The sequence below is a fragment of the Amblyomma maculatum genome, chromosome 9 (assembly GCF_055883805.1).
Source record: "Amblyomma maculatum isolate TAMU_Amacu chromosome 9, ASM5588380v1, whole genome shotgun sequence".
Lineage (NCBI taxonomy): Eukaryota > Metazoa > Arthropoda > Arachnida > Ixodida > Ixodidae > Amblyomma > Amblyomma maculatum.
The window spans coordinates 43159032-43171294 of NC_139352.1; positions in this window are offsets into that span (position 1 = coordinate 43159032).

Consider the following 12263-nt stretch of genomic DNA (forward strand, 5'->3'; position numbering starts at 1 on the left):
TGATAATAATTATCATTGTTAAAGATTATTAAATTATAAGGAGTCTTATAAGTACTTACGTCTGCCGCTGACAGCTTATTCTTGAAACAAAAATGCAATAGCGGGTTTTAAACAAAGTAGTACTTCTTTTGTGAATACGTTCGGCCAAGGCTGTTTTAAGAATGTAGCGGCTGTTTCTCAGGCCTAGATGTTGTACATCACGGCAACGACATCGTCAAAAAGAACAGCGGTTGCTCTCATTGGCGGGCAGCATAGAGTTTTAGCTCTGGTTGGCTGAACGGAATTTCAAATGCGAATTGTGCGAAGCTACGTTTGAAACTAGTGAGAGGAAATAAAACGTCTGGAAAAAGTAATTTCCTTAACTTCTGACTTTTTTTCTGCTTCAAAGGCACTTATTTGCAGTAGTATTGGTGCCCCTGGCGCTCTAATCAGATCTCCCAAGAGGCTGACAAATTTCTAAAGGACGGCTGAACACTCCTTTCGTTATTATCGTCCGTTGCCTATTATATTTCCGGATTGTAACTGCGTCTAGTGTTCTATTTACAGCGGATCAAATGTCCACTATTAACTTTTTGCTCATTAATCTTTATATAGAACGCGCTTTGTGCCGAAGTTAATATTATCACAGAGAGGCGTACGTACATCCAGAGCTATTTGAAGCTACCGCTTGAGAAACTCGACTTCTAATGTTTTTGTTGCCTTGTGGCTGTGAGTTGACCTATCCAAAACATGACCACAGTTAACATTATTGACTATGGGCGTCGCTACATTTCGTAAACACATGAATTTTAACTATAACTCGGACAGACATTTTTTTATTCATAAGCCTTATGTCAAGTTTCGCATCTGGTAATAACAAAAAGCCCTATTCACTTGTGGATCACTTAAAATTTCTGTCATGGATTTTATTTATTTTACATATAATTACAATGCATACTATAATATCACAATTTCGGACCTTTGAGCATATATTTTAACGAATGAATGAATGAATGAATTAATAACTGAAAGATAAAATTATTCAATACACGCATTTATATATTTTAAGATATCGCTTAATTACCTATATTGCCGACCCACTGCATGAAAAGTGCTATAATTACTGCCGATCACTGATGATAATTCTTTTCATTTACTCTCAGATAACTTAAACTGTGGCTTTAAATTGATACGCTATATTATGCAAGAATTAGTGGAAAATCGGCTCAGAACATAGATAGTATAGATAGTTGAAAATAATTTGAAACCTATGATTACATTGATAACAAGTGTTAACGTTAAAGACATCGTGTTTATGGTGAAATAATCGAGACTATACTAGGGTGATTTATTCTAACTAAAGCTGTTTTCAAAAGCGATAAAGCGAAAGAAAGCAAATCGTTGGTACTGATAACTGATTTCAAAGAGTAGACTCAAAAGCCTGAAAGTCCTTTTCGCGTAATTGAAGCATACTAGCAAAACCAGCTGCTAGCACAACCAAAGACTTGAATAACCTAATGGCATATTTTAAATATCTTGCAATACGAAAAGTGCACATACCGGCAATTATCCCACCAATCGAGAAAACCATAGCAACAACGCACAGGATAGCGTTGCACCGATTGAACTTTCCTTTCTTCTCTGCTTTCTTGCTTACTTTCACCTCTGGTGTATCTCCTGATTCCTCCTTGCTTTCCGCCATGCTTATGCCGGTGTTGCACAAGGCGTCGCACACAAGGAAAACACCGATGAAAGGTCGCTATTCTTCTCACTTCTTCGCTCTAATGTCACCCGCAGCACGAGAATTTCACTCAGATGACTTCAAACAAACAACACAGGCCAACTACTGAAGCGCCTATGAACGTATGGGGAGAGCACGATCGGAGCTTCCGCTGACTTCGGCTTGAGCCACCGTTGGCTATCAGTACCTCAAGCACTCTAAACTCACACAGCTTCTGTATATACGGAATACATTTCTCCACATTCAGAAGCAGCGATCAACAATGTCAATCTGGACACGAGAAGACCGTATAGACAGAAATGTCGTATTTTATGTTTCTCTATTCATTCAAAACAAGCGCTCTTGCGACATCGTTGCTGTTGTTTTTAAAACCAAATGACTGGGAGAGAGTTCCGCGTTGTTGCAAAATAGAATGCAATACTCCGTGATGTTGTTAAACCAGGTCACGGTTTAAAGACAGAACAATGTCTCCATTCGAAGTACCCGATATACCATACCAGTTGTTGGGCGACTTGGTGTGCACGGTGATCTATAACAACAGCGCGACAGGCGGGACGTGGAAGAAAGGACGACAACACAGAGCGCTTGAAGTACAACGCGCTCTGTGTTGTCTTTTCTTCCACGCCCCGTCTGTCGCGCGGTTGTTATGGACCCGATATACGCCACCTTCGCACAGGGGCGCGCATGAACAAGCACACTATTTTAACAACGTAATAGCTTCGTAAGCAAACACAGCACACGGACTTGTATATCTTCAACAGCTTGCCAGCCTCAGAGTAAACATAATGCACACAAGTTTTATTAAAAACAAGCATTATGCGAATTTATAAGGTCGAACTTGTATATGTTCAACAGCTTGCCAGCCTCAGTGTAAACATAATGCACACAATTTTTATTAAAAACAAGAATTATGCGAAATTGAAATGTCGACTTCATTTAAAATATTTGAGGAGTGAAGACCATTATTTAGAGACAAACCGAAATCTGAGCTAGTGATATGTAACCTATTTCAAGGTTTACAAAAAAAAAAAAAAAGATGTGATGTGATGAGCGACCTCTATTTTCAGGTATATGAAACCTGCGCACTTCATTTAGACGACACATAGCCGAAGTTGCAAATAAATACCCTCTGCAGTATAAGGCGACAAAAAACCAGCCCCGGAAGCATTAGGAATCGAAAAAATTTATTAGAGAGCACGCAGACACGGAAGCCAGATGATCTTGTTCCGCGAGGAGGAGGAATCAACATTTATTAGGCCCGAAATAACTCGCTAGTGCATGCTTGCACCAGACGGGGTGGTTCCCTCGTTGCGGGACCCGTACGTTCCCAGCAGCTCCTGGCCTCTGTCCGTCAGTGCGAGCTGGATGGATAGGGCGGGGCTGGATAACAAGGTCTCCCATCGCTCAAAGGGATGGGGATTGAGGGTATTGGCGAGGAACCGGATGTGGAGGTAGTTTCAGTCGCAAAGCACTCATATACTCACCTCCAGCGGTAAAACATTTTATCCGATATATTTTGTATCGTTGCTTTCACTATAAAAGAAACCGTCGGAGGGGATTCGAGCCGGTCAGGTCTGATGCCGGGTACAGTAGCACAGTGTCTCTTAACCACTGAGCCACAGCGGCGGGTGATTTCGCTCGTTAGAATCAGGTTTAGGTATAGCTAAAAACACGTCGTTTAACGCAGCGGCTCTCAGATGGCGCCAAAAACAAGTGGGCTCGTGAGGTGCGGACACATGTTTCAGCACTCTCAGGATTCCAGGTGTCCATTGCAAGCAGTTTGATTGACGACGGTGGCAGCTACAAGGAAGCAGAAGTAGGTAAGTACTTTCCTTTAATATTTTGTCTTCGTAGATGAGCGTGTATTAGATTTAGGTGCATTTAGGTTTAGGCCAGTTACAATATGTGCTGGCCAATGGATACAATTTATTTAATTGTCCTAGTAACTTTGTTATTTGGTACCTGAAGCTAGGAATTGCGCGCTCTCTCGTGAGTTTACCATTTAATTAATGTGTTAGGCGTTTTCGACAGGTAATTATTTCAAATCTAGGTGATCAGCATGGGCAGTCATCAGAACCTTGATTTGCGCCACTATCGAAATGAAGCCGCAGTGTTTGTAATGCGATGCAGCATCCTTCTTGTGGTTTTCATCAGTCATTTTGAAGGTTATAACTACAGCGAAGCCTGTCACATTGTACTTCAAATTGTTCGGCGGCACACAATTGCGAAACGAGCAAGCTGTAAAGTGTGTGTGCATAGAAGGATATCTTGTGTACATTAAGGGAAAGATTCTTTGTAAGCGATCATGTTTCATAGCTTCGGGTGACTGTTATTGCACCTATGAGCAATAGAGGCAAGATGCAGCACACTGAATTAACCGTTCGAATATAACAACTTCAGGATCTGGATAAGAGAAGCAAGCTGAAACGAGAAATTGTTTACCTCAAGACTATAATATTAGAAGACGATACTCAATCTGTAGTGGCCCACGTATGTGCTAAACTGTCAATGTTGTCCACCTGTGCGTATCGACGCAATATTGACATGAAGCTACGGCACTGTTTGAGGCGGCGACTTAAAGAGTAATTCAGAGAGCCCAAGTAAGGACAGGTCCCACTCGTGGGGGTTCAGTTCACCTCTGTCCTCCAATTTTAGCGTCCACTATGCTCTGCGGCCCTCTTTCAGTGCAAGACAGTGCCTAATGTTTAGCAATTACTCAGGTAAAATATCAGAGAGACGGTGTTAGGAACACGTGTCGCAGAAAAGCTGGTGTCGTTGTTGGGTTGCAACGCGAAAGTCAGAACAAATTAAAGAAAGCATAAAGCCTTGCAAAACCCGGGAATTCGAAAGCGGTTCAGTGGCAGTGTGAGGCGAACACCCAACCGCTCTGCCATAGAGCAGCATTGCTTCTCTACGGATAAAGATGGTTATAACTCAGGCATTGCCTTGCGACTGTCACCCAATGTTTAGATGCGTCATTAGAAAGAAAATAATTACTGAGGTAATATTTACCCAGTAACAAAGCACAGGTAAGCATTCTTTTCCTGAGATGTGGCGCCCACTGGAAAATTCCTTCCATCCTACGGTACTGCCGCAACATATGACGCGAGCCCCCGCCCGATTCAAAGCCTTATTTATCAATCTATCATTTTCAAAGCATTGGTGTTTAAATTATATCACGCTGAACTCTTAAACACGAACCTTAAGTGTCCTCCAACTTTTTTCTAATTTAGGCAAGTAAAATTCATACAATTCGTATAGAGATATGTAGATGGTAAGAACGTAATACCTATCGAACAGATTCTGCAGAAAGGAATGGAGAATTCCAAGAGGTGAAACCAGTCGCTAATAAATTGTTTTGGAGTTACATAATTGCAGCTCTTTAAGAAAAGCAAGTAACATTTAGCGCATGTAGCCGGTCAGTGAATGGAATATTTTGGCTTTGTGCACAATTTAGAAATGACGGCTCGCACCTAAAACGGGTTGTCCTCATCCAGTATTTCTTTTTTTTTTTGGCGGCCACAGCAATTTATTCACAAGTATTATATTCTCGACTACTGCACTTAAACATCTTAACTTCCCTCATTTTGCAAATCGGAGCAGCCGTTACAAACACGCAGTGCTCTAGGCACAAGATGTCATTTGGAGCGGGAAGCGAGGGATACAATACTGCGGATAAAGTTTCTCCCGTACATGTCTGTTTTCTAGCTTTTGGTTTCGGAGACGAAGTTCGCTGATCTAAGAATCGAGTAAATCAAGCTACGGGTAACTAGTATCAAAATGTTGTTGACACCGCAAGCCTACACAGCACCGATGCAAAGAAAGGTAAAAAATGGGACCTAGTTTTGTGTGGCGGCTCGATTTTGACAAACAACTTTTCAATATGATGTTTCCCGGGATATTTGAATCTGCAGCAGGTATTTCGAACTGAATTTTGCGGAAAACCGACGACCACGTTTTAATGAAGTATGCCAGCACCAACAGAGAACCCAAAAAACAAAGTTTTGCAGAGAATCTGACACGCCCCCTGTGGGCCATATGGGTCTGCAAAGTGAACAGAAGTGTCCGTTTTAGTTGAACAGTTAATACATGGTTCATAGAGGTCAACAAGATTCTCAATACAATGACCAATTCTATGTACGAAAAACTTCTGACACAGCGAAAACACAATATCATTTCTGCTTGTCTAGCAGTTGCTTAAGGTGTATATGGTAATCTAGCATTTCATGTCTTCTCCAGAATTTTTTCGTGAATTCTGCTATATTACTTGCAATAAAATGACCGCCCGACAGCATTTTGGAAGGGAGTGTCACCTTCCATCAAATGAACAACCAGTAATGCTTTCGACAGCACTGGCTTAAGCAGATTTCTCAGCCATGAAACTTTGGGCTATTTTGTTTTTCACACAAGAGCGAAATCTACATAAACAGTGTCTTACAAAAGGGCGGAAGTTTGTTATTCGTTAAAACTCAGCGCTAGCACAGACGCAACAGAATATGCTTTACATAAACGTTAAAGTCTTGATAGTAAATTTATGAAAATAAATTGATCAATTACCGGAATTAAAACTTTAGATTTTAAACTTAGTGATGTGAAATTCTCTATCTCACTTCAGGATCATTTCGAAATCAATATTTGTGCAGCAAAAAAATTAAGCTCTGTTAGCAAAAATTAATTAAGCAGAAATTAAGCCAGGCATCCTGAAGAGTGAAGTTGAATGGGCCTTAGCCAGCCTTGCTAAGAACAAAGCTAGCGGAATTCATGGCATTCCAGCAGAGTTGCTTCAAAACCTCAACCATGTCACTGTTAACGTTCTGTATACATTATGTCAGAAAATTTGGACAACTCTGCAGTGGCCACAGGATTGGAGGAGGTCAGTTTACATCCCCATTCCAAAGAAAGGCAGTGCCAAAGATTGTTCCAACTACCGCATGATTGTGCTTATGTCGCATGCTAGCAAGGTGATGTTGAAAATACTCCAAGGTAGGCTGCAGCAGTATGTGGATCGGGAGCTTCCGGACGTGCAAGCTGGGTTTCGCAAGGGCAGAGGAACTAGAGACCAAATTGCCACCCTTCGCTGGATCATGAAAAAAGCAAGAGAGTTCCAGAAACCCATCTACTTTCGCTTTATTGATTATGCGAAAGCGTTTGACTGCGTAGGTCACAGCAGATTGTGGCAAGCTCTCCAAGAGATGGGAGTTCCAATTCACCTCATCTGTCTCCTCACAAACCTGTATGAAGGGCAAGAGGCCACAGTCAGAACTGGGCATGGTCCTACCGATTGGTTCCCGGTAGAAGGAGTGAGGCAAGGCTGCATACTGTCGCCCTGCCTATTTAACCTATATGCAGAGTGCATCATGAGGAAGGCCGGTCTGGACGAGTCTTCAGGTGGAGTAAAGATTGCTGGAAAACGTATCAACAACCTCAGATATGCGGATGATACCACTTTAATGGCAGAAAGTGAAGTGGAACACAAGAGACTTCTGATGCGCGCACAAGAAGAGAGTGAGAAGTTTGGGCTGAAAGTGAACATTAAAAAGAAAAAGATCATGGCTTCTTGCCCTATCAGGACCTGGAGCATCAAGGGACAAGAAGTGGAAGCTGTGACAGATTTTATCTTCTTGGGCTCCAAGATTACCCCGGAAGGAGACTGCAGCCATAAAATTAGGAGACGCCTGCTTCAGGGAAAGTGAGCCATGGCTAGCCTTGACCGCCTAGTAAAGATCCCAGACATTAGACTGCCAACCAAGATCCGTATAACTCGTGTTATGGTCTTTCCAGTTTTGAGGTAAGGATGCCAGAGTTGGACTGTGAAGCAGCCTGACCGCCGAAGAATTTACGCGTTTGAATTGTGGTGCTGGTGGAGACTCTTGAGAGTTTCTTGGACTGCCAGAAGTTTCTTGGACTACAAATAAGTCGATATTGTCGACCATAAACCTGACTGCTTATTGGAGGGTCAAATTCTAAAGTTAAAGTTATGTAATGTTAGAAAGATAGTGAGAGACCAGAAAGCATGGCGTGATATGGTCCATAGGATCACGAAGAATCGTACACGACTGAACGACGTAACTGAACTGATAGCTCAGGAGTTTGAAGCAGATCTTTGGACAGCGTACAATTTTGCCTGCTCAAAGGAATTAAATTTCAAAGGTGAGGAACTTAGGTTCTAATGTTTGGGTTGACTCTGATAGAACATCTTTTATTCTTGCTGCGAGGTGAGCCTTTCATTACCTTTCAGCATGTATTGAAAATAATGTTGAAATTTTCCGCAGTTGCTCGTCACAGCAGGGGCAGCAAATGAAAGTAGTGTAGGCGAAATGAGTAAACGGTCGTCATTATATGTGATTTTGTGACAAACAACGTACTTAAATAACAGCATTGTCTCCTCAGACATAACGTACCCGCTGGTGAAGCGTTGTTAATATGACTACGCTGCATATACGTTTAAGTAATTGTACACTCAAGGCGCCTGGTTTGGTTCGAGAAAAATTGATGTGCCAATCGTATTAAAACTGTCTTTTTTTTCAATACAATAGCAGGGAATTTACCAATTTCCTAGCTGAAACTGTAACACAGTTTTCAAGTTTTATTTACTTCAGCAGTTTTCTCATGCAGAATTCATCATATGGCTGTGTCGGAAAATGGTAAAAGGCGGCAGATATCTATGATTTCCGTTAGGCATACCAATAACCAAAGGCGCTACAGCTCATAACTAAAATTCATAGTGGCCTACTTTTCAAAATTCACGCATAAAATGTTTTAAATCCACGTATATCAAACACCTCCTTTTGATACACGGCGCATCAGTGTAATTTCTTCTTGTATGCAAATAAAAAAAGCGATCTTTTATTGCGTTTACTCTGTAGCGATCGTCTGTCAAATGTAAACTATGGGCTGAATATCTTCGTTTATCTACTTCTTTTGGCATTTAATGCCATAAGCGCATTTAGTGCGCTTTTAAAAGGTCAATACCATAATATTTGCACCTTTGCAAAATGATTGGCTACTGAAGCTAACGCATTAAGAGCAGCAATACTTGCCATACATGCTTTTCCCGTTGCTGTTACTATCGTTTTCAAATGCTGAACACAAATATGCGGGATCATATTTTGACTGCTGCGGCCGCCTTCAGATGGAGATAATGGTAGGGATAACATTAAGAGATAGAAAGCGTGCAGAGTGGGTCAGAGAATTAACTCAAGTTACCGACATTCTAGTAGAAATTAAGAAGAAATGGACATGGGCAGGACATGTAGTGCGAAGAGAGGATAACCGATGGTCGCTGAGGGTAACAAACTGGATTCCAAGGGAAGGAAAGCGTAGCAGAGGGCGGCAGAAAGTTAGGTGGGCGGATGAGATTAAGAAGTTCGCAGGGGTCAAGTGGATGCAGCTAGCACAGAACCGGGTTAAGTGGAGAAATATGGGAGAGGCCTTCGCCCTGCAGTGGGTATAATCAGGCTGCTGCTGCTGCTGCTGCTGCTGCTGCTGCTGCTGCTGCTGCTGCTGCTGCTGCTGCTGCTGCTGATGATGATGATGATGATGAGATGGAGACGTAAAGCAAGATGCCCGTGTCTGCACGTGCGATATCAGTGCACCTTAAACAACTCCAGCGGTTCGAAATTTCCGTGAGCTTCCACAACGCCATCGCTCGTAGCCCAAGTCCACTTTGAATGATAAACCTCTTACACCGAACCACACTATCTGCCTGCATTGCCTACGAAGGAAAAAGGAAAATAATTGCACTTGTCTGGGGTATCAGTTTGACGCATCCCGCAATAAAACAAATTTGCATTAGTCGAAGGCTGTTAATTGCGTTTGCCGAGCAGTAGTTGTCTGCCCTGTAATTGGATTAGGCTTGACCGGTGCTACGAATTCGGCAATACTCTGTGAGCCTCACGGCTCGCCGGCCAATATAAGCCAATAGAAGGCATAAAGATTCAAAGGCGCAACTTTTATTTAGTGCATTTAGCTTGGATATTTGTGTCCATGACATCAGTTCAGTCGTTCAGTCGTGTCCGACTCTTCATGACCCTATGGACCATATCACGCCACGCTTTCCTGTCTCTCACTATCTTCCTAACATCACGTAACTTCATCTGCAGCGTCCCAAATATGTGCTGCAAGCGATCAGGATTAACCACCCAGTAGACAAATCAACGGCCGGCAAGTGGCGTGAATTTTCGACGTCCATAATTTCGGAGCCACTAAAGAAGTTTCGTAGCCGCTTGGAAAGTAAACTGGCAGGGGGTCGCTGGCAGGAGACAAGGGAGTAATATGCAGTGCTGTAACCTCCGCCAAACATTATTCAAAATTTAGCGCAATGCGTTCGGCTTTTGTAGCCATGATAACCTCTTTGTAACCTAGATTCAGAAGGAAAAAAAGAAACACTGTTGGGGAATGAAAAACAATACTCAATGCGAACGCTACTAGCGACCAACTTGTTCACTGCATTACTTAGCAGCTGAGCAATGAACAGTGCTGTGCCACCAACTCCTAAGGTAGAACGAAATAAAGACCATTGGCGCACAGTTCTAAAACAATTGAAGAGAAGAGCTGGAGCCTGAGTCCATAGACGAATGTTTCGACAAGAGAATTTGTCTTCATATGGAAAGCGGGGTAGTTGATGTCGTGGTTTGCATCCGCATTAGGCGGACGAGTGGGCTAGAAATTTAAGAATGTGTCTTTATAGATGGCGTTTTCCGACCTCGATAGCAGTAGTCCCCTGGCTAAAATTCAAAATAAGTACAATTTCGGGTGCATTATGAGTAGCACAAGACGCAGGCTCGAGATTGGCATGTGTTTCTGGTTGGGGTTAGCGATTCCAATGTGGTAGTATAACAGATGTAGCTGTGGCAAAATAGGTATGAAGAGCGTTCCGTAAGTGGCAATGTAAACAGCATTTGCTGCCAATTCACCACTATGAAGCGCCAATTGAACACAAGAGATATATACATTTTTATTATTTCCGCTATAATTTTTTTTTGCCGTCAGTTTTCACGTTCGACACAGGCCCGTAGTATTCGAGGTAAAAATAGTATCTGCTAGAATGATGAGAAACGTTTAACCATTCTGGCTGTGTGATTAAGTGCCCCTATAAGATCATCGACTTTTAGAGAAAATATACATGATAGAGGATCGTGCTAAAAATTATTTCTTCACGGACAGGCAATCTACTGGTGATAAACAAGCTCTATCGGCTAGTACGTATACCTACTGAACCAGTAGCGAGGCCAGGGACAAGAAAACGAAAATGAACTCCCAGAGGCTCTTATCTATCTTTAGTTTTTTTGACTGAATAATCATTAGGTGCTACTCGTTTGCTGCTGTTGCGTTTTTTCAACCTAGGTTGACCAATGCTAGCTTGTTTTGCGGGCTGTTTGAGCTGTTTGGAATTAGATTTTCGATTTTACTCGTGCATACCTTGTGAATAACACATTACTTGTTGTTGTAAACACAAGTTCGACTTTTAATTAAAATAACTAATTCGTGTTTATTAACTAAGTCTGCCAATAATTTAGTGCACTCGATCTTTTTAAATGCTAATGATATACTTTCTTTCATACGGGTTAAGTTAAATTTTGTTCAGAATTATCTAATCACTAATAATATTAAATAAAATTTAGTTTGGTGGATTTATTCGCGGCACACAATATCCAACAATAAATGACCTAATGATGCAGGTAAGGTGCAATATAGCCACAGACACCTAATTAACAGTAATTTAAGTTAGTTATGATGAAATTTACAGCACATAGGCGGGCAAAGATGTGATGTGCCGAACCCAAGACCAGAATGCGATGACACGAGAGGATTGTGTGATGATTATGTGATAGTTTGTTTAATATGCTGGCCTCGTTAAGAAATTCAAATATTTGTGAACAATCAGTAAGTTTTTGTTCACCTACAAGCAACATAAAAGATAATGGGATGGGTTCAAATGTTGGTATACTTGTAAAATGGCTTATCTATTGTTCTTGACTTGCGCACGAAATCAGTCTCAGCGCTTGCGTGAGCCATAGTTATTGTATGCCCAAAGTGAACGAAAGCCATGCCTCAAGCAAGTGCTGATATCGACAGTTTGGCCTGAAATAAACAAGGTCTAATTGCTAGAGAATGCTTAAATTGGGATGTGCTGTGTAACTATTCGAAGTGTTATTGTACTGGGATTGCACATGAGGCACATGTGGCGCAGAAGACTTGACGAAATCCCCACACCTAACGCATGTGTTTTTTGCTGACTGCGCGCTACGTAACCGAACAGACCGCTTTATACCCGCGCTTGTGAATAGAAATGCGTCATTTCGATTTTTAAACGTTATAAATATTCAGAAAAATTGTTCTCGCACTTGCTTTGCACATGTCGCTACGCTACTGAGAGATCCTCTTCGACAGAAATAAACGTTACTGAAAGGAATTGTTCCTAGTCAGAATTACATTAATAGCGCACATCTTTGTGAATAGCCTATTTGCAAGCATTTCCAAGGTTTAGGCAGCAAGCACTTCATTAATACTTTTTGAACGCCAGATGTTACACGAAATAATT